Source organism: Triticum urartu, chromosome 7A (assembly GCF_056163025.1).
Source record: "Triticum urartu cultivar PI428250 chromosome 7A, HENAU_Tu73, whole genome shotgun sequence".
Classification (NCBI taxonomy): domain Eukaryota; kingdom Viridiplantae; phylum Streptophyta; class Magnoliopsida; order Poales; family Poaceae; genus Triticum; species Triticum urartu.
This window is the reverse complement of record NC_141879.1, coordinates 745,083,161-745,103,195: the sequence shown is the minus strand read 5'-3', so window position 1 is coordinate 745,103,195 and position 20,035 is coordinate 745,083,161. Positions and strand designations below refer to the sequence as shown.

At 44.0% G+C, this 20,035-nt stretch overlaps 1 long non-coding RNA gene across 4 annotated transcripts; it reads left to right on the top strand.

Moving 5' to 3' along the window:
- Nucleotides 1–4,280: 4,280 nt before the first annotated feature.
- LOC125525665 (uncharacterized) lies at nt 4,281–17,647 on the top strand. 4 transcript variants are annotated; one of them, XR_015612153.1, is made up of 6 exons: nt 4,281–4,657; nt 5,538–5,609; nt 5,981–6,076; nt 6,607–6,707; nt 16,582–17,334; nt 17,502–17,647. It is a non-coding gene; the product is annotated as an uncharacterized LOC125525665 (long non-coding RNA). The 4 variants fall into 4 exon arrangements; XR_007291389.2 differs by having other exon boundaries at nt 6,611–6,707; nt 17,502–17,646; XR_007291388.2 differs by lacking the exons at nt 16,582–17,334; nt 17,502–17,647 and adding exons at nt 9,006–9,140; nt 9,213–10,227 and having other exon boundaries at nt 6,611–6,707.
- The last annotated feature ends 2,388 nt before the right edge of the window (nt 17,648–20,035 follow it).

The following is a 20,035-nucleotide window of genomic DNA, read 5'->3' as shown; positions in this document are numbered from 1 at the left end:
GGCCGCGAGCTTGTCGGCAATCCAGGACACAGACATCAGACAAGAATTCTTTCACATCCAGTCGGAGTTTGCGGAAATCATTCATCAAGATGTCCTTCGTACCTCGGGGCAGTTCAACCTCAGAAATCAACGTTCCAACAGTGAGATAAACACAACGCTACAAATGCAGGCTGACAACGCCCGCGATTTCATGACCATCACGAGAGACGGCGGCTTCATCCACGCTCCGGTTCTTTGAGTCGAGTCGAAAGTAGTGATGCTATGTGTAGTTCTGAAACATCGATTGGCTCATGTTGTAATTAAACTTTAATGAACTTGTATGTCTCTTTGGTTTGGACAGTCGTTCAACTTAGATGTAATCGATGCTATTAATGTGTTGCTTTTCTCTTCCGATCCTTTTGTTGCATACTTATATATTGCTTATGTATTGTCTGTGAATTGCTACTAAGGTTTTGTTTGGCTAGTGCATAGAGATGCAGTCATATGTCGTGTACAAGGATAAGGTTCCTGGAGTCTACGACGACTGGGAGGAGTGTCGGAGACAGGTTCACCGTTTCAGCGGTAGCAGTTATAAAGGGTACACCACTAGGGCGGAGGCGGAAGTTAGATACGCGCGCTATCTAGCGGGAGAGAGGAGGGAGTGTTGGAGGAACCGGATGAAGACCAGTTTCATCGCGATTATGCTCATCGTGATGACCGCAGCTCTCTTCTATGTGATGGTAGTTTAGATGATCGATATCGACTTGTAATGTAAAGACAAACTCGCTACTCACGGTTCCGAGACTTGTAATGTTCTAACTTTGTTCGGTATTTTAAATCCAGAGACTGATATGATGAATTGTATTCGGAGACTAATCTTCTATTGTATTTGATGAATCTGTTGTTGCTGTGTGGTGCTAGCTATATTCTGTCCAATAATATTTTTGTAACCTGTGAAAATATCAGAAAAGAAAAAAACCTAATATTCATACTAGTGACGCACCACCACATGGTGCGCCATTAGTAAGCGCATCATCCACAAGTGCGTCATTAGTATGCCAAAGTGCATGGGTAAATATGGCCCCCTGGGAGGCATACTAATGGCGCACCGTGGGCTATACTAATAACGCACTGCATGGTGCGCCATTAGTATACCAGATACTAATGGCGCACCACAGGTGCGCCATTAGTAAAAAATACTAATGGCGTGCTAGTAGTGGCGCACCTGTAGTGCGCCATTAATAGGCAAAACAGGTGTGCCACTAGTAGGCCTTTTCCTAATAGTGCATAAAAGACTCAAACTTCTTGTACCACTGCCAAAGAGCTTGCTTCAAACCATACAATCTCTTCATCAATTTGCAAACTAAGTGTTCCTTGCCTACAATCATGAATCCCTCTGGCTGCTCCATGTATATATCCTCTAGATCACCATGCAAGAATGCAGTCTTCACATCGAGTTGTCCCATGTATAGGCAATATCATACCTAGTGCATATCACATGCTCTTGGAGGCCTCCCATCTCGTGTCCCTTCCGTATGGGCCAAGATAAGACCATATACAACCCACTCCGACATGCGCCGTGACGTCAATCTTGCTGCCAATGGCGGCGGCTCCTATTTGGCACGCATGTCGCCGCAGATAGACCATGGGCGTACCCCGTCTCAGCGATGGTATTGGTAGGGGCCAGCCCATTTTCCGGGTTTCATCACACCTGGTTTTGGGAAGGTTCTAGACCCTTCCTGAACCGATGTTTCTTCTTTTGGGTTTTTCTTTTTCTTTCCTTTTTTCTTTAGCCTTCTTTGCTATTCTTTTTTCTTTTTTCTTCCGTTTTCATTTTTCTTTTAGAATTCGTGAACATTTTTTAAATAATGAACAGTTTGTGAAAACATTATGAAATCTGGGAACTTTTTAAAAATTGATCATTTTTTAATATTGTGTTATGTTTTATTTACATGTTTTGAGAGGACCCAATGGATATCCAGTGGATATGGATATCCATCAGATTTGAATATGGACACAATTTTTCACCCATGAATTTTTTCATGGGCAGGCAAAGACTGTCTTCATGAATATGGATATGGATTTGATATTGTTCAACCCGATCCAAACCCGACCGATTGCCATTCTTAGTCCCAGTGACTGGCCGTAAGCTCCGCGATGTAGGCCCAAAGAGACAAAAAAAAAAGGAAGGCCACCGCCAGGGGCCCCTCCCCTGTCCACCAAATAGTCCAAAATCTAACCAAGGAGCCATCACCAACCAAAAATTTAAACAGATAACTAAAATCATCACGCACATTCAGCAACTCGTGCCAAAACTGAGAAGCAGAGGAGCCACTCAAGGCCGACACGGACAAAGGGCACGAAACAAGAAAGTATCTCCACTGCTTACCGAGACAAGGAGTTACCGTTCTAATTTTCCTGAATTTGAAAAACAAAAAAGGGTCAAATAGCATCCATATGTTACTTCTAACTTGTAGCATCCCGTGGTGTGGTGCTATTGATCCTTCGTGTGCGTGTCATGGTCCCGTATCGTGTTTTCTACTCTCTCTCTCACACACACACACACACACACATATGGTACCTTTGTGGTTTAAAAAAGGGAAAAGCTAGGTACATAATAGAATTAGAACCAATGACCTATGTGAAGAGACGAGCTACACTGACAGCATGGCCCTTCGAGTTCCTACCGACAGAAAAGAAGGGTATCAAAAATATTTGGGTGGTACATTGCAGTTGCATATTAACGTGCAAAGCCAAGCTTGAACCAACTTATTATTTTATAAAGGATGGATTTTATTAGCTCAAAATGACATCAAAAGGATACAATCACAATGAGCACACACCTAGTCTCTGCATATAGCTAAGATGTGCTGGAATTTGTTAGTAGGCTTTTGGCCCAAAGCTCAACTACAATTTGAAATTCTCATGGCCCATCCATGCATGGCTATGTATGGTGTGAGTGGGACTAATGTTTAGTCCCACATTGCTAGTTGAGTGGTAGTTGTAGCACCTTATAAGAGGTGAGCTCTTCTAGCACTTGTATGAGCATGAGAACAGCACGTGCACTCCTACTCCTTGCCGGGCCGGGCCAGGCAGTCGAGGACAAAGCTATGCATGTTGTCTATATTTTTGCTGCTCGGGGGAAATTAATGAGTCATTAATAATTAACGTATGCATTAATTACTCAGACATTTTTGGTTCTTTTGGATTGTGGGGTTGTTACCGACTTGGATGAGGGTTTACTCTCACGACCTACCCGACCCGCATTATATAAACAGACAGACGTCTACCTTAGCCGCGGCCACATCATATGGTTTGGTACCATTCCAGAACATTGCGCCGCCACGCAAGTGTTCTCCACCGCTCCTTTCGGCGTGCACCACGAGAAGGGACATCAGCATATTTTCCTTTGGAGTACCTATTTTCTGTCTGAAGATGAGTTTTTTTAAAACTGACTAATATTATTTCTTGGTAACACATGGTTGGAATTGATCTTTTGGGATGGCATGCTGGATTGGTGGATTGGTTGAGGCTGGAAGAGTTGTGGACAATAATGGTTTTGCAATATATTTCATCCCGATTTGTGCTCCTACAAGCAATTAATATGGGGAAGGGAAGTAATGTTCTGTAAAAAAAAATCATAACCCAATGGAGTTTCCTGTAGTATAATGTCCCAGAGCTTGGCTGATTGTCTACTTTTGTTTTGGTCAACATACTTTATGTGATGTTTTTTCCCTCAAGTACATTGGAAGCTTAAGATATGAATCTTTTTTCAATAAATTAGATTGATTGCATGTAGAATCATTTTTACAACGGTAATGAGAACAACAGCGCGGCAAGGCGCACGTTTCCTTCTAATACCAAGTAAAGAAAGGAAATTTTCACTTGCACAAACTTTCAGAGAACTATTGTGCATCGCTACTATCAGCAAGAAAGTTTGTGTTACCAGTACCTTGCATGGTTTCGTTGTGGTTTAACTCATTTTTAGGACAGTAATACTAAAGTCTGCACTGAGCCCTCTCAGCGATTTACGTTTTTGGCCGTCCGTTTTCGCAATCTGGGCGTTTCTGGCCGTTGGATCCTGTATGTAAATCTGTCCCACAATGTGTCAAATCTGATAAACTGGGCCGTTTAAAACAGCCCATTTATCTAACAAGCACGCTGCGCTCCCGGTTCCATAAATAAAAACTGCTCGAGAAACGAACGGTTCGGGGGAGGATGCGGGCGGTCGCTCGATGCTGGCCGCGAATGACGCATCTCGCGCGCGCCGCCACGCATTCCATCACCGCCACAGGCCGACGCCACGCATTCCATCAACGCATATCCAAGCATCTTTTTTCTCGCGAGGTGCGCCTCCATTTCGCCTCTCCCTCGCCACGGAGCGCCTCTCTTACCACCATGGCGACGGATCTGCCTCCCTGCGCCACGGGTCCACCATGGAGACGGACCTGCCGTGATGGCGCCACGGGGATCCACCACGATGGCATGGCGACGGATCCACGGATCCCTGCGCCCGATCCAACACCAACGGAGACCTAGGGACACACACGCGCCAGACCTCGGCCTCCTCCAAGGTAGACCCATCTTGGCCAGCACCAGAAGCGCCATGGGCAGTGAAGAGCAGCAGCTGTACGACCACACCCAGCCATCTCCGCCATGGCTACAGACTGCAGCACAGGTAAGAACCCCTCCTCCCCTTCACTTTCTCTTCTACTTTTGCACAGTTATGGGCAGTGTTCTTTCTCTCTTTCCGATCTGAGCATGGGCATGAGCAGATTCTACTATCTATCTGGTTCACTAGTTGGAGGTTTTTGTTGCTGTGATTAGGGAGGATCTAAGAATAAGATGGTTTTAATTGCCTTTTATGTTAATCAAATTAGGTGCCTGCAAGTCTGGTTCCATGTGTCCCATCCTCCCCTCCAAATTGGCTGGCTACACATACATCTTCTTTTTCTTAAAAAGAAAAAACAGTTATGCATTGTCTTGTCCTGTTTAGGGTAGGGACGGGGGCTGTATATGTGTGTTTGTTAGATTTCTGGCAGCATTTTTAAATTGTTGACCAAGATTTCTGCTAGGATTCATGTGTTTGATTTGAACCCAGCTTGCATGTTAATGAATCCTTAAAGATGTCGTATTAGGATTCAGGTGCTACACTACATGGGTTTAGTTCTTATATGAACATGAGTTGGTCTTATCCCTGCTTATGAATTCTCTGTGTCCTTCAGTGATTCATGTTGTGCGTGCTGACTGATAGATGGATGCCCTTTATGCAAATTTGCCATGATTTCTTGATTGCATGGGATTAGTAGAAAGGAGATGATACCCATGGCCTTTTTTGCACCAATGCAAACTACCCTCATCAATCATTAGTTTTTGTTGCAGATTTTCATGCTAAATTTTCTTATATTTCTCTTTTTTCGATTTAACAATCTCCGTTTTGTTTTATTTTGTGGCTGCTCATCCATTTGTGTTGCTGCTCTCCTCTGGTTTGTCGCCATGAACATGCCATTGGTATTTCTGCACCTTACCTAAACAAGGTCACCCCATAATTTCTCCAGGGTCCAGCATCAAAGGCTTCTTCTCTTCTTCCTGCACTACCCATGTCAAGCTCCGTGGCGTTGGATAAAAGAGTAAGATGACGACCTTGCTTGCAACCTACCTTGGTTTGGGCCCTTGTGATCTGGTCCATGTAGCTAGCTTTGAGGTGGATGAACATGTATTGTATTGCATCTTCAATAAAACTGTGACACATTCAACTTAATTATTGCAAAACATCAGTTAGTGCTCTCCTGCAATTTATTTGGATAATCTAAAAAGCACATCACTTATCTTCTCAACTAGTTCTGTAGTTTGGTTGCTGTGAGATTCAATTCAATGGTCTTGTACATATCAGGTATGGGTAAACAATTGCCTCCTGTCTACTAGTTTCTAATGCCTGGAGTAATCTGTGGCTGATTTGTACCGGTTCTATATATTTAGTAATTGCTGTCATTGGTTGCAGAATCCTGAATCTATTCTTGATGTACTGAGAGAGCTTTCTCTTTATTGTTTCTTGTGACTGATTTGGCCTCCTCCTGCCTCCACACGTGCAGTGCAGGTAGTTCCTCTTCATCTTTATTTTTTGTAGTAAATTTATCTATGGATGGATGTCAGCATGCTCTATTTTTTGAGACCGCAACCGTGGCTCATAGTAAATATATGTGGATATTTTCGTTTGACTTTTGGGAATGACTGCGGTTGCAAATTTGTGGGAGATATACCTTTTGGCACTTTGTTGGTAAATACATAGATTAGATTTTGTGCCACTGTTGGTTACCACTTCCTGAACTTGTATCTGTTGTATACTCGTGGATAACTCAATAATTAATACCAACTCAAGTAAAGGCTGGATGAAATTGAACATAGAATTTTTTGTACAAACCCAACAATCGTTTTCTGGAACTTGAGTATTATAAAATATAAATGATAGAAAAATATTCACATTAGGTGATTAGTTATAAATAAATGGTAACCATTATTTTTCTTGATTGTTGTTCATGAGAACCATTGGTTGGAAAAAATAGTTTGCTATGGTTATGGATTCTTTCAATCTTAAATGGTTATGGATGTCTGAACTCTCTGTTTCAGGAAGGGTCTATCTCCACATCACAAGTCTGATGGGTCCTTGGTGGTTTTCTCAGTTTGACCCTGCTGCTGAGGATGCACAAGCTGCTCCTCGTTCATTCGAGGTGCGTGCTGAATATGATTGATGACCTTTCCCTTATCTGGTGGACGAACCATCTGGATTTTGCATTCATTTTCAGCTGCGATGCTTTTCTGTTGTAAACTAAATCCCACTTTTCATTCATGAATTTTGTGCCAATCAACTACTAAAAACCCAGTGCCACTGGCTTGTAGAACAAAAAAATGAAATTCATGAATGTGAACCAACTGCCCTTCCTGCAGTAGCATTAATTTAGGCTCATATTCAAACTTAGTTTTGGCATGCTGGCTTAGCCAGTTCATATGTTTTTCTTATTGGTTGCATAATAAATCTGCTATGATTCTATTGTTTGCATCTATTATGGATTAGCTGCTACATGGGCTGAATAATGCAATTATGTATGCACACATGATAGGCGAGCACATGCTACACATTGCTTGTTTATCAAAAGAAAAGCTAAAGTGTAGTTGGTTGCCATGGACATCATAGGTTTGCTGTAGTATGTCTATATGACAACGCAACAAAGCCACTTTGGGTAAATTGCCTATAATACGGTTTTGGATTGATGGACATGTGATTCCCTAAAAAAAGAGTAGATAAAACATAACCATAATAACAAAGATTAAACAAGTCATGCAATCTAACAGAGAGTACGCAATTCCGTCACAAACTCTTCCTAGATTCACCACTAGTGGTTACTAGCTACAACTTTTTCAGCATTAGTATGATTCCTCTGAAAAAGCATGTACTGCCTTTCAAAAACAGAGAGTGAAATGCGCCATTAGTCTGTTAACTCAAACTAAATGCACGCTTTAGGCCACCAACTCAGAAAGATATCAGATTTAGTCCATAAACTTGTTTATTTGATCAAACAAGTCCAAAACTGATCCGGGAGGGAAAAACCGAGTCGTGTGAGCCACTTGTACATCACAGGTGTGTTGTAGTATGTCTGTATGTCTATATGACAATGCAGCAAAGCCACATAAATAGTAGATGAGCAATTGACCATATGATTTAATCCACATAAAGATTATATAAAATATGACCATAATAACAAAGAATAAACTAGTCATGCAATCTAATAGAGATTAACGAAATAACATCTGTAGTTGTGGTACTGAAGATAACATATCTAGTCCAATTGCTAGAACTAGATAAGAACCACCACTCAAAAGACCGTTGTGCTACTAATTGATTGTTCTATTATTAGGTTAATTGTCTACAGTGATCCACTCTATGAAAAGAAAACCCGGATCGGATCAAATATATACCATGTATGGAAAGATATTTGTTCCTTACACAATAAGGGATAAATCGAAATGTAAGGAAAGTGTATAAAGGACAAATCATAAGCATAAGCAAAGTAATCCTAATCAATATATTTTCTGGTACCGATTGTTTTCCTCATCTTTCTTAGACAGTAGGGGAGAAATCACAACGTAAGGATTGGTTTTGCGGTTTTGCCAGTAGGTCATGGGTTAAGTCCCACAGAATGTGAGGCCTTTTATTTTTTTCCTATATTGAATTATTGGCGTTGTTGCAAAAAGATCCTGTAAAAATTAGTTAGTTTATGAGCTGCCAAAGAAAGGATGACATGGCAGCCATGTGGCCGGTTTTTTCTCCGCCGATTAGGTTTTAGCCTTATTTGATCAAATAAACAAGTTTACGGACTAAACCTGATCACTTCTTGAGTTGATGGCCTAAAGCGTGCATTCAATTTGAGTTACTGGACTAATGACGCATTTCAATCAAAACCATCAGAACATGTTTACTAATAATTCAATAAATGCCAATGGATGTTAGTGCTGGTATATATAGGTGAGGCCGTGCAAATTAAAACCATCCCAAAAGAATTAAAAAAAGGTGGAACTAACCAGCAGCATTTGTTCTGATGGTTTTGCTTCTTGAGTTAATGACATGAAGGCAACTCTTGCCATAGCAGATTCTGCCTCCTTTTCTGTGGTGGTCTTCTGGACTTTCAAATGTTCGCCCATCTATGCTACTACCTAGTCCAGCCATCACCAAGATGACCTGACAATAAACTATCCACCATGCAACAACTATGAGCCAAAAACAAAAGAAAAACAGGCTTCTCCATGTTTTAGCTGGCCCAAAAAATATTTCAGTTCCCACAAGTATTTCACCTAAGCCAAAAAGTAGTTCTGTTCAAACAAGTATTTCAGCTCGGCCAAAAAGTATTTCCGTCCACATTAGTACTTTAGCCAGGCCAAAAAGTATTTCTATGAACCAAGTATTTCACCTAGGCCAAAAATTACTTTTGTTCGACCAAATATTTATGGGGTCGTCCGTCGTCATCACGCAGGTCGACAACCTTGAGCGCGTAGGGCAGGGAGGCCAGTTGCAGATGAATCCCTGTGTGCATGAGGTGTTTGTGGCCGAGCTCGCGGACGAGGTTAAGGTGTGCAAGGCGGAGGGTGCCGTCGTGGGCTGGTGCAAGGTGCGTTCGGTATGGTAAGGTTCAAGGGTGGGGAAATTGTTAGGACAATATCGCTGATACCCGTGAGGGCAGGATGGCGGGGGCAGACTGGCAGCACATCCAGAGGATCAGGCGGAACCACTACTACATTGGTCGTGGCGAGCAGAACCCGCCGACTGAGGACATGCACCAAGCGGTGAACTACCTCAGCCAGGAGCTCTACTCCAGGGACGTACACTTCCAACCTACTAGCAAGGAGACAACGTGGGACTGGGCGAGGACGTGGGAAGTCGTCTGTCGTCATCACGGAGGTCGACAACCGTCATCCAAAAATCTCCACAGGATATCGAGCAACCTGAATATTACAAATGTTACCATCTAGGACTTCTATTTTGAATTGATGTGATATGTGATCACTGAAATTAGTTGTGAACTTTGGTGGTAGGACCTGCATTAGGCAATCACCACCGGGCACCATGGCTTATCCATTCCTGTCCTCCATCGTCAGGCTGACGAGCGAGGAGGCATATGGAGCTCGAGCCTCGAGGAGCCGGTGACGCGAGGCTGAGGCGAGGGGTCGGAGTGCGTGGAGGCGGAGGGGGCTGGGCATGGCCGAGCGTGGCGACCTGGACGGCCGGGCAGACGCGGGGCGACGCGGGAGTCTAGCGGCCAGGGGCAGTGCGGCGACGCGAACTGCCAGGCCAAAGCAGGGCGCGCTAGCATGCGACCGCGGGCAGAGTGGCACGCGGGGGCGGCTTGAGCGGAGGAGCCGGTGCAGGGAGACGAGAGGGTGGAGCCGCGCACGGTCGTGGAGGCGCTCGGGGGATGATGGTGTAACGCCTAAGACGAAACTCTATCGCGATCTCGTGATGAATTCGAGATCACGGCAGAATCCCATTTTGGTTCGCTTAGCAAGGTGGCATACAAATACATACAACCGAAGAATAAATAGAATACTAGATGAAGGCATACACTTGCTCCAGAATAGCATAAATACGACAATCATCATACAATTCATCCATAACATTTAGATAGAGTCCAACTACGGACAAGACAAACGTGAAAACACCACCCTGCTACAATCCCTGGATAATCCGACTAGGGCCACTACTGATCGTCCACCACTGATGCCCATGATTGTCTCAGTGGTATCTGCAACTGTGTTTGTAGTAATCTGTGAGCCACGGGGACTCAGCAATCTTATTACCCACGGTGTCAAAACTAGCAAAGCTTAAGATTGGTATGGCATGTTAAGTGGTGAGGTTGCAACAAGCACTAAGCATTTGTATGGTGGCTAATTTACGAGTGCAAGAATAAGATGAGAGACTACGCATACGGTCGCAAACTAGTAATGATCCTGAACTACTTACGTTGCAATCTTAACCCCACCGTGTTCTCTTCCCGAACTTCGTCAAAAAGAGACAATCACGGTTCGCGGTTGGTGTATTTTAAAAGAGTTTAGTGTCAAGTTCACTACTTCTGGATATCATAAATTTCTCATCTGCCACATAACCGTGAACATGGCTCTCGAAAGATTTAACCCTGCAGGGGTGTCCCAACTTAGTCATTTATAAACTCTCACGATCCGTGGAGGCAAATCTCCATCTCGGGACACCTCGATCTCAAACTCGGAATTCCGGTAAACAAGACATTTTGACAATGATAAAACAAAACCAGCAAGACCTCCCGACGTGCCGACAGCCCGATAGGAGCCGCGCGTATCTCGTCTCAGGCCACGATTGGATGGGACAAGCTACAAGTAAAATCAGACCTTGAGTTTCCTTGTGGTGGCCCCATAGGCCGCTCATTTTGGACCAATACTCATGAGGAGCAGTGGCCTGGGTTGTCAATTAAGAATCCTCAGGTTACTACTCCCTATGCAGGCTTACGTTGTTATTAGGCAAGCCAGATCTGAGGAAGCTTAGTTTCACAAAATGTTTTGTGGCTCATCAGTTGGTAAGTGCCCACTATGATGTTTAGTGCCTAGAAAAGAGAAAAAAAATACCAAAACAAGTTTTTTCAAGCTCTACAAGTCATATATATATAGTGTTCCACTAGATAGCCATGTTAAACTAGTCCAGTCTTGCCGAGTGGCCTTATCTTCTGGTTACCTGGTCCGGTACTTCTACTTCGAGAGTGAGTTAGTAAGCAGGATCAACTTTATGATCCATTTTGAGAAATTGCAATCACAGAATCAGAACGGGTGGGTCTAGAGTCCATCCTCACACAGTTGAAATGCTACTTCTCTCTTCTCCTTTCCAAAAGAATGTGGATCTCATAGCCTTTGAAAAATCGAAAAGTAGGTCTCAGTCTCATTTTTAGATGCAATTTTCCACTGAAAAGAGAATCTCATATTCTTTAAGTCAAGCCACCAATCCTAGGGTCCATGCGGAATAGGAAACCATTGCTATTTGAGCAGTTAGAGAATCGAAATTCCGCCCATTTAGATATCGATCGTCGAATGCCATAGGAAGGATAAAGGGAGCCTACACCAACGTACACATCATATTGAGGAGAAAGCTCACCCAGGCTACTGAACTTGTAAATACAGTTGCGCTCATGATAGGGATTCCGTTTATGGCGTGAGGTGAAGTTAGAAGCATACCTAGATATATACTCATAGTGGCTTCCATACATATCTCCGGTAGAACTAACAAAATAGAAACCTAGGACTAGTAGACTCATAAGAAAACTCGAAAGATTTATTTCATTAGAAGAGAAAGTTCACTAATCTATGGCCTAGAAAGCCAAAAGAAATGATCGGTCCAATGACAGAAGGACAGAAGCGCGTTCCCTTCGTCCTCAATGTGCGTCCACAGCTTACTCAAGTGCTTGAAATATTCATTTGATTTAAGGCACCTTCATCGTAGGAAGGAAAAAACCGGGATCCCCGGGCGGATTATTCCGTCTAACAAGCTAAAAAAGAGTCTAGGAGCGAGAGAGGAAAATCCAAAGTGGAAATAACATAATATGAAATTATTATTTTTCTCTAGGATGTTCCGTCATCTTTTGAAAGAGTGTTAAAGTGGTCATCTATGAATTTAAAAAGTGACCAGCCTAAATTTAACCTAAAAAGGAATAGGGGTAATAGCAGTAGATGTATTTCATCGGCAAAGTGCAATTCTCCTCCCAGAGCAAGATGGAGTCTCAGACCTTGGAATGTTGGAAGGCGCAGAACTAGCCCCCATGGTTGAGAACCCCAGCCTCAGCACCAGCTTCGGGTTGGTAGTGCGTAGAGCGGGGAGGCCGGTGGCAGACTCCGGGTTGAGATGCAATCTACAATGTGGATATCATAGACAAGATTGCACTTGCCCTCCTCGGTTGCTCCTCTCGACCTTTAAATGTGAGGCCGAGTCCCAGATTCCAACCCGAGTCGGTTACAAATTACTTTAATCTAAGTCGCCCATAACTAAGGTTCTGGGCTGAATATAAACGCGACGGAGCTCCCTGCCGCTGTCCGTTGCCTCACCTCCCTTCATGAACATGAATATCGTCGCTGCTACCGATCTCCTCATCCATCCATGACTAGGGGATACCCCATGGGTCCCCACGATGAGGATACGCGGTGCGTGTCAAGATCGGTGGCCCATTAGAAGCCTCAACGGGCCCAACTTTAGCCTGCCAGGCCCAACCTAGGAAAATCCTATCTACCACTACAATTTCACGCGGTCCGATGAGTATTGTTCAAGAACGTCCTTCTGCACAAGAATTCCGATGGATTGGTCCAACGTGGATAAACTATGCAAAGATTGAACATGTTTTTTTCTCACACAAACATTAATGAAAAATATGTATTGCAAGGAATAGGAAGACATCTGGGAAAACAAAAGCCAACTTAACATCACACTGCTTTTATAAGAACCATCACAAGGACACAGACTGCAATACATGGAGAAATATCTAAGTCCATGCCCAAACAGGGGCGAACAGCTAAAACTTTGACCTATATGTCATGTTCCGTATGGTTCTCCTCAAGTCGCCCACTCCATTGTACTCATCCTCGTCGGTGTGGCCGAGAACGAAGGCATGCTTGCCGGAGGGTTTCTTCTTCTTGGGGGGGGGGGTCTGTAACGCCCCGAACACACTCGTCAGTGGTCGTTACTCCTGGCGGGATCTAGACTGGCCCCACAGATCAATACTAGTCTTTTCTGCGCAGTTTGTCCTCACTCGTGCGCACCCGAGAGCAACGTCCCGGTCGATCACCCATCCTGAAACTACTCCAAGCTAAGAATGCTTAACTTTGTAGTTCTGTCTGAATTGGCTCCCGCAAAAGAAGGAATTCCTTATTGATATGAGTAGTCTATCATCCCTAATAAGCCGGGCGATCACAGGTTCTTCACTCTTTTTCTTTTCTTTTCTGGAGGTAGAGCCGTGGGGATGACCTCAGTAGCTGCGATCTTCCTCTCTTCCTCGAGAACCTTGTGCTGGTCCTCTGTCTTTGCGGTGTCTTTCTTTGACGGGCTCCATCAGGGTGCTCGATAGAATCGACCATCTACAATAAGTGAGACAACTAATAATTTATGGGGGCAAATTGTTGTGCGACTTGCGAACACCCGAGGAGGCGGAGGAAGGTACCTACCTCGTCGGTGGAAGAGCTTAGGGTCTCACCAGAGAGGAATAATTCCTCCAGGAAGGCTGTGGCAACGTTTTAGCTTTCTCAAGCGGAAGAGGCGTGGAGAGTGAGTGGACATGGTGCGAGAGATAAAGGGGCTCATAGAGCTGCTTAAATAGCCCGTGGTGGAGCAGAACCGAGGACAATGGAGATTTAATCCAGCGCAGAGTTCAACATTACTCACATTTACAATGGAAAACTGAATATTCAACTTCGACGTAGAATTCACATGAGTGAATTGCTCTGCGTCGGCCCATATGAGGGTGTGCACGAGCGATTCACTCGTGTGAATTCTGCGCGGAAGTTGAATCTTCAGTTTTCCATCGTAAATGTGAGCGCATGTTGAACTCTGCACCGAAATTAAATCCACACTGTCCTCAGTTCTGCTCCGCCACGGGCTATTTAAGTAGCTCTACGAGCCCCTTTATCTCTCGCACCACGACCCCTCACTCCCCATGCCTCTTCCGATTGAGAAAGCTAAAATTCGCCACAGCCTTCCTTTAGGAAATATTTCTCTTCGGTCAGACCCTGTCCTCTTCCACCGAAGAGGTAGGTAACTTTCTCCGCCTCCTCGGGTGTTCTCAAGTTGCACTACAATTTTTTCGCATAACTTGTAAGTTGTCTCACTTCTTGTAGATGGCTGATTCCAGCGAGCACCACCATGTAGCCCGTCAAAAGATAGACACCCTAAACACGGATGGCCAGCACAGGCTTCTCGAGGAAGAGAGGAAGATCGCAGCTAGTGAGGTCATCCCCACCGCTCTACCTCCAGAAAAGAAAATAGAAAGAGACTCGAGGAAGAGAGGAAGATCGCAGCTACTGAGGTCATCCCCACCACTCTACCTCCAGAAAAGAAAATAAAAAGAGAGAATAACCCCCCCCCCCACCCCAGAAGAAGAAACCTGGCAAGCCTTCGTTCTCTGGCACACCGACGAGGGGCACACCGACGAGGATAAGTACGATGGAGTGGAAGACTTGATGGATTACCAAACGAAGCATGACATAGGTCAACGTTTTAGCTGTTCACCCCTGTTTGGGCATGGACTTAGATATTTCTCCATGTATTGCAGTCTGTGTCCTTGTGATGGTTCTCATAAAAGCAGTGGTGATGTTAAGCTGACTTTTGTTTTCCTAGATGTCTTCCCATTTCTGGAAATACATATTTGTTCATGAATGTCCCTATGAGAGAAAAAAACATGTTCAATCTTTGCATAGTTTGTCCACGTTGGATCAATCCATCGAAATTCTTATGTAGAAGGGGGTTCTTGAACAATACTCATCGGACCGTGTGAAATTGTAGTGGAAGATAGAATTTGCCTAAGTTGGGCCTGGCAGGCTGAAGCTGGGCCTATTGAGGCTTTTGGTGGGCCATCGGTCTTGACACGCGTTGGGTATCCTCGTCATGGGGACCCATGGGATATCCCCTAGTCAGGGATGGAGGAGGAGACTGGTAGCAGCGATGATCTTCATGTTCATGAAGGGAGGCGATGTGATAGACAGTGGTAGGGACCTCCGCCGCGTTTATATTCAGCCCAGAACCTTAGTTGTAGGCGACTTAGATTAAAGTAACGTGTAACCGACTCGGGTTGGACTCTAGGACCGGCCTCACATTTAAAGGAGGGAACCTGCAATCTTCTTTATGATAGCCACATTGTAGATTTGATCGCAACCCGAAGTCTGCCATCGGCCTCCTCGCTCTATGCACTGCCAACCCGAAGGTTCTCAACCACGAGGGATAGTTCTCAACCACGAGGGATAGTTCTGCGTAGGTCCAACATTCCAAGGTCCGAGACTTCATCTTGCTCCGGGAGGAATTGCACTGTGACGCCCCCGATTCAATCGTACACTAATCATGCACGCAAACGTGTACGATCAAGATCAGGGACTCACGGGAAGATATCACAACACAACTCTAAAAATAAAATAAATCATACAAACATCATATTACAAGCCAGGGGCCTCAAGGGCTCGAATACAAGAGCTCGATCATAGATGACTCAGTGGAAGCAACAATATCTGAGTACATACATAAGTTAAACAAGTTGCCCTAAGATGGCTAGCACAAACTGGGATATAGATCGAAAGAGGCGCATGCCTCCTGCCTGGGATCCTCCTAAACTACTGCTGGTAGTCGTCAACGGCCTGCACGTAGTAGCAAGCACCTCCAGTGTAGTAGGAGTTGTTGTCGGTGGTGGCGTCTGGCTCCTAGGCTCCATCATCTGGTTGCGACAACCAAGAAGTAATGGAAAGAGGGGAAAGAGGGAGAAAAGCAACCGTGAGTACTCATCCAAAGCATGTATCTACACTACATATGCATGGGTATCAGTGTAAAGGGGCAATATCGGTGGACTGAATTGCAGAATGCCAGAATAAGAGGGCGATGGTTTCCTGTTTGCTATGCTAGGGGTGGGCGTGTGACAGACAAATGGAGGGCATATGCCGATTCGTCTCGTTATTCTGAACAACTTTCATGTATAAATTTTTTTCATGTGAGCTACGGTTTATTGTATACGAACTTTCAAAGTTTTAAAGTATTTTATTGATTTATTTATATTCCAAAATTTAATCAGTAAATACTATTGTCACATAGTACGGTGCCAGCCACAGGTGTATGACAGGAGGGGTCAGGGGCAAAGTCAACTGTCTAGTCAGCTGTTGACTGGGTCAACGATGACTGGCCAAACAAGGCAATGGGGCCCACTGTCATGGACTTGTTTAATTAAGCCGATTTAGTTAGACTAAATATGTTCATTAGGCTCATTAAGATTAATTAATTAAGTTAATTAAGTGTTTAACTAATTAATTATTTATATATTTTTAACATTTCTTTTTTCTTTTTTATCTAAACAGGGGTCACGTGGGGCCCCTGGCAGTGTCACACGGGCCAGCGGGGCGGACTACTAGGCGCGGGCGCCTGCCCGAACAGGGCGTGTCGTGGCCGGGCCGTGGTTGCACCAACGACGAGGTGGCAGGGACATGCGTGGGCAGCCAGCGAAGGCGAAGCGGGCGGCGCATGGACGTAGGCGGCCTTGGTCGCGAAAGCAGCAGCAGCACGGGCAGCCGAAGCAAAACAGGGGCGCGGCAAAGAGCAGCAGCATGCGGGCTTGGTCGTGGCCGGGGCATGGGCGTGCATCAACAGGGCAGGCACGTCGCAAGGCAGTAGGTAGCGGCGGCGGGCGGTTGCAGTAGCTGAAGGAGTAGCAGGCGGGAGCAGTTAGCAGGGCAAGCAGCATCGACAACAGCAGCTTAGAACAAGTCAAACGGAGCAACCTGCACATACACTAGTAGAAAATGGGTCAAATGTGAAGCACATTAGTGCCGGTTTTATTTTGAGCCGGCCAGCTAGCCGTTGGAACCGGCACTAAAGTGAGTGGTGACAGGATGTTGTTAGTCTGGGGCCCCTCTAGCATCTTTAGTATCGGTTTGTGGCACGAACCGGTGCTAAAGGTTCTCCTACATAAACCCTTCGTCCACCAGCTCACTCTGTTCTTCCCCTTTCCCCTCTCCTCTTTGTTCTTCCCCTCTTCCTCTCAACCTCGTCACACATTTTACCCAAATTTTTTCAAGATTTGAAGGCACCCATCCATTCAAATGATCACAAAGGTTAGCAACTTTGTCTTTTTATCTCTCATTGTTAGATTAGCTCTTGCAATGCTTTATATAGTGATTGATTTGTGAGTTTAGTAATTTGGGAGGAATCATATATATGTGCTAGTATTTGATTTATATGCAATCTGAGGTCAAAAATAACACTTAGTTTGCATATGTAGGTGTGGTTTACTTAGTGCCTTCTAAATCTCTGTCGTAACCACCGTCAATCGCCCGCAACGTCTCGTCGCCGGCACCACCTTGTGGTGAGCCTCTTGTTCATGAATGTTTTATATAAAAAAATGATGTTTGTCTGATTTGGATATATAGTTACTCGTATAATTATCTTACCCGTATGTTGTTTGTTATACATAATGCCATGGTTTTGATATCCGTCTCCGTCGGCCCTCGTCTGGGTTATGATTCGGATGTGGTATATTCTCTTTTAAAACTATTTGTTGCATTTTGTGTTTATGACAAATTATGCCCATCAAGTTGACATAGATATTTGTATGTAGGAGGTAGTTGAACCGGAAATTCCAACCGACCCCATTGTCAAGAGGTTAACGATAGTTTTAAAATTAGGGCCAACGTGAACCTGCCCCTTTGGACCCCGGGTAGAACCGCACCTCTCCATCTCCTTCCTCTCGACGCCGCAGGCCGCAGATGCATGGGTTAGGTGAGCTGCCGACACCGCCCCTACTTACTTTCAAATTTGTCCTGTGTTGTTGCCACTAAATTTGTTCTCTGTTATGCTAAGCTTAGACCGTTGATGTTCCAAGCTTTTTGTGTTCAAGTGTGGAAATTGTTCATATATGTGATTTCTATGTTGCGCTGGTTGTTTGGGATGATTATTTTCATTTAATCGAAGTGCTAATTTACACTTCTCCAAGACCAACTGAAATGTTATTGGATTGTATTTGGCAGTTGAAGCACAGCACAAAGAGTACATAACTTAATCATTTAGAGCACAACACACACAGAACATAACTTAATAAGGAGACCTAAAATTTTAAACTCAGCTTTGCATGCATACGAAGCACACCACACGCATTACAAAGTCATAACTAATCCTGGCATTTTAAGAAGTATTTTGCGCAGTACATATTACAATAAAAAAGGTATACAGAAAAATAAGCAAGGTAGGACTGGTTCAAGTAGTCCTGCTTGAACACTGGTTCAAGTAGTCCTTCAAAGTTGACCCACCTATTCTTCCAAATCGCCGAGTTCTTGTTTCTTGATTTGCAATTGTCCTTCCAAGGCCATACCACTTGAAGAACTCGCATCTCCTGCTGTTAGACTAATGCAAATAAAAATCATATATGAGCAAACGTTCAATTATTGGCGAGAATAAATTTCTAGTAGGAAAATCTGTGATTGAAAGATAATATTAACTGGACAAGGGTAATTTTATTCCTAGGGAAAAGGGACACATGTTAGCAAAGCAACAACCACTACTGCTAGAATGAAGTTTTGGGTCCATGAACTTTTGAAGTGAACTCCCAGTATTCAAAAATCAAAACAAGCTGGAGACAGAGTCAAAGGCAAATGGACTCCTAGTCGGAGACATAGTTAGTAGTACGGTTGCTATGAACAAATCCTAATTTGTACTGACTGTGAGAACAAATCCTAATGCCAAAGGCTGAACGCATTCAACTCATTTGTGGAAGCCAAACAAGGTCAACTGCAATTGACCATCTTTCTGAGGAAGGGGGGCACATTTGGCTGGCCCATTTTGGATTTCACAGGAAAAATGAACAAAGTATGGATACGATAAGGTTGACTTACCAGCAGGCGGGGAGCTCAGGAGTTTGGGCTCCAACCCACAAATAGCCGATTGGCTTGTTGCAAATTCTACTCAGTATTCCATCAAAAGAACAGTAACTATAAATAACTGACATGACTGTACAAGATCTAAAAGAGTTTATTGGAAAACAAAACAATGGCTTACCTATAAGACACACTTGGGTTCATGCATCACCCTTCAGGTTCCGTGGAAGAAACTGATCTTTCTTTCAATGGTTGGAATATAGGAGTATGAACGCAGAATTTTAGGGTCTCAAAGGCATTGACCAGCTATGATATAAGTTCCATCATCAACTTTATTCATAAGTTCGCCCATTGCTTTGTCATAGTCTTGCATTTTAGAGGCGCTGCCATTTTGTGATGACTCGGGCATGTCTAAGCTCTTCAGCCGAAGCTGGCATGAGAAGGGCTCACCAAGGCTACGCCTTTTACTTGAAATACTATTGTCCCCACTGTATCCATCATTGTGTTCAATATTGAACCTCTACGTACTAAGTGATTTTGCCTTGTTTCCATAAAAAACTTTCAAAGATCGTGTTGAGCTTTATTTCATATTTCCTAATAAGGATGAATTTACTAGCATAAATATCACCAGTTTTTTACAATGGAAAGACTAACTTAGCGGTTCGATTATATAAATGGAGAAATATAGTGTTCAGATAAGGTACATAGTGTTCAGATAAGGTACATACAAGACGCAATTTATCAGGATCAGTCTGGCTTTTTCGTTCTTGTACCTGCAATGGAAAGCCTCACTTAGTCGTCAATTCTATAAACGAAGAAAGACAAAGACAGTGACATGTTCAGGTGAAGTACACATCTTTATTATTTCCAAATTATTCAGAATCTCACGGTACGTATCCCATAAAGATCTTACTCGTCTAAACTGTTGAATCAGATCCATTCTACA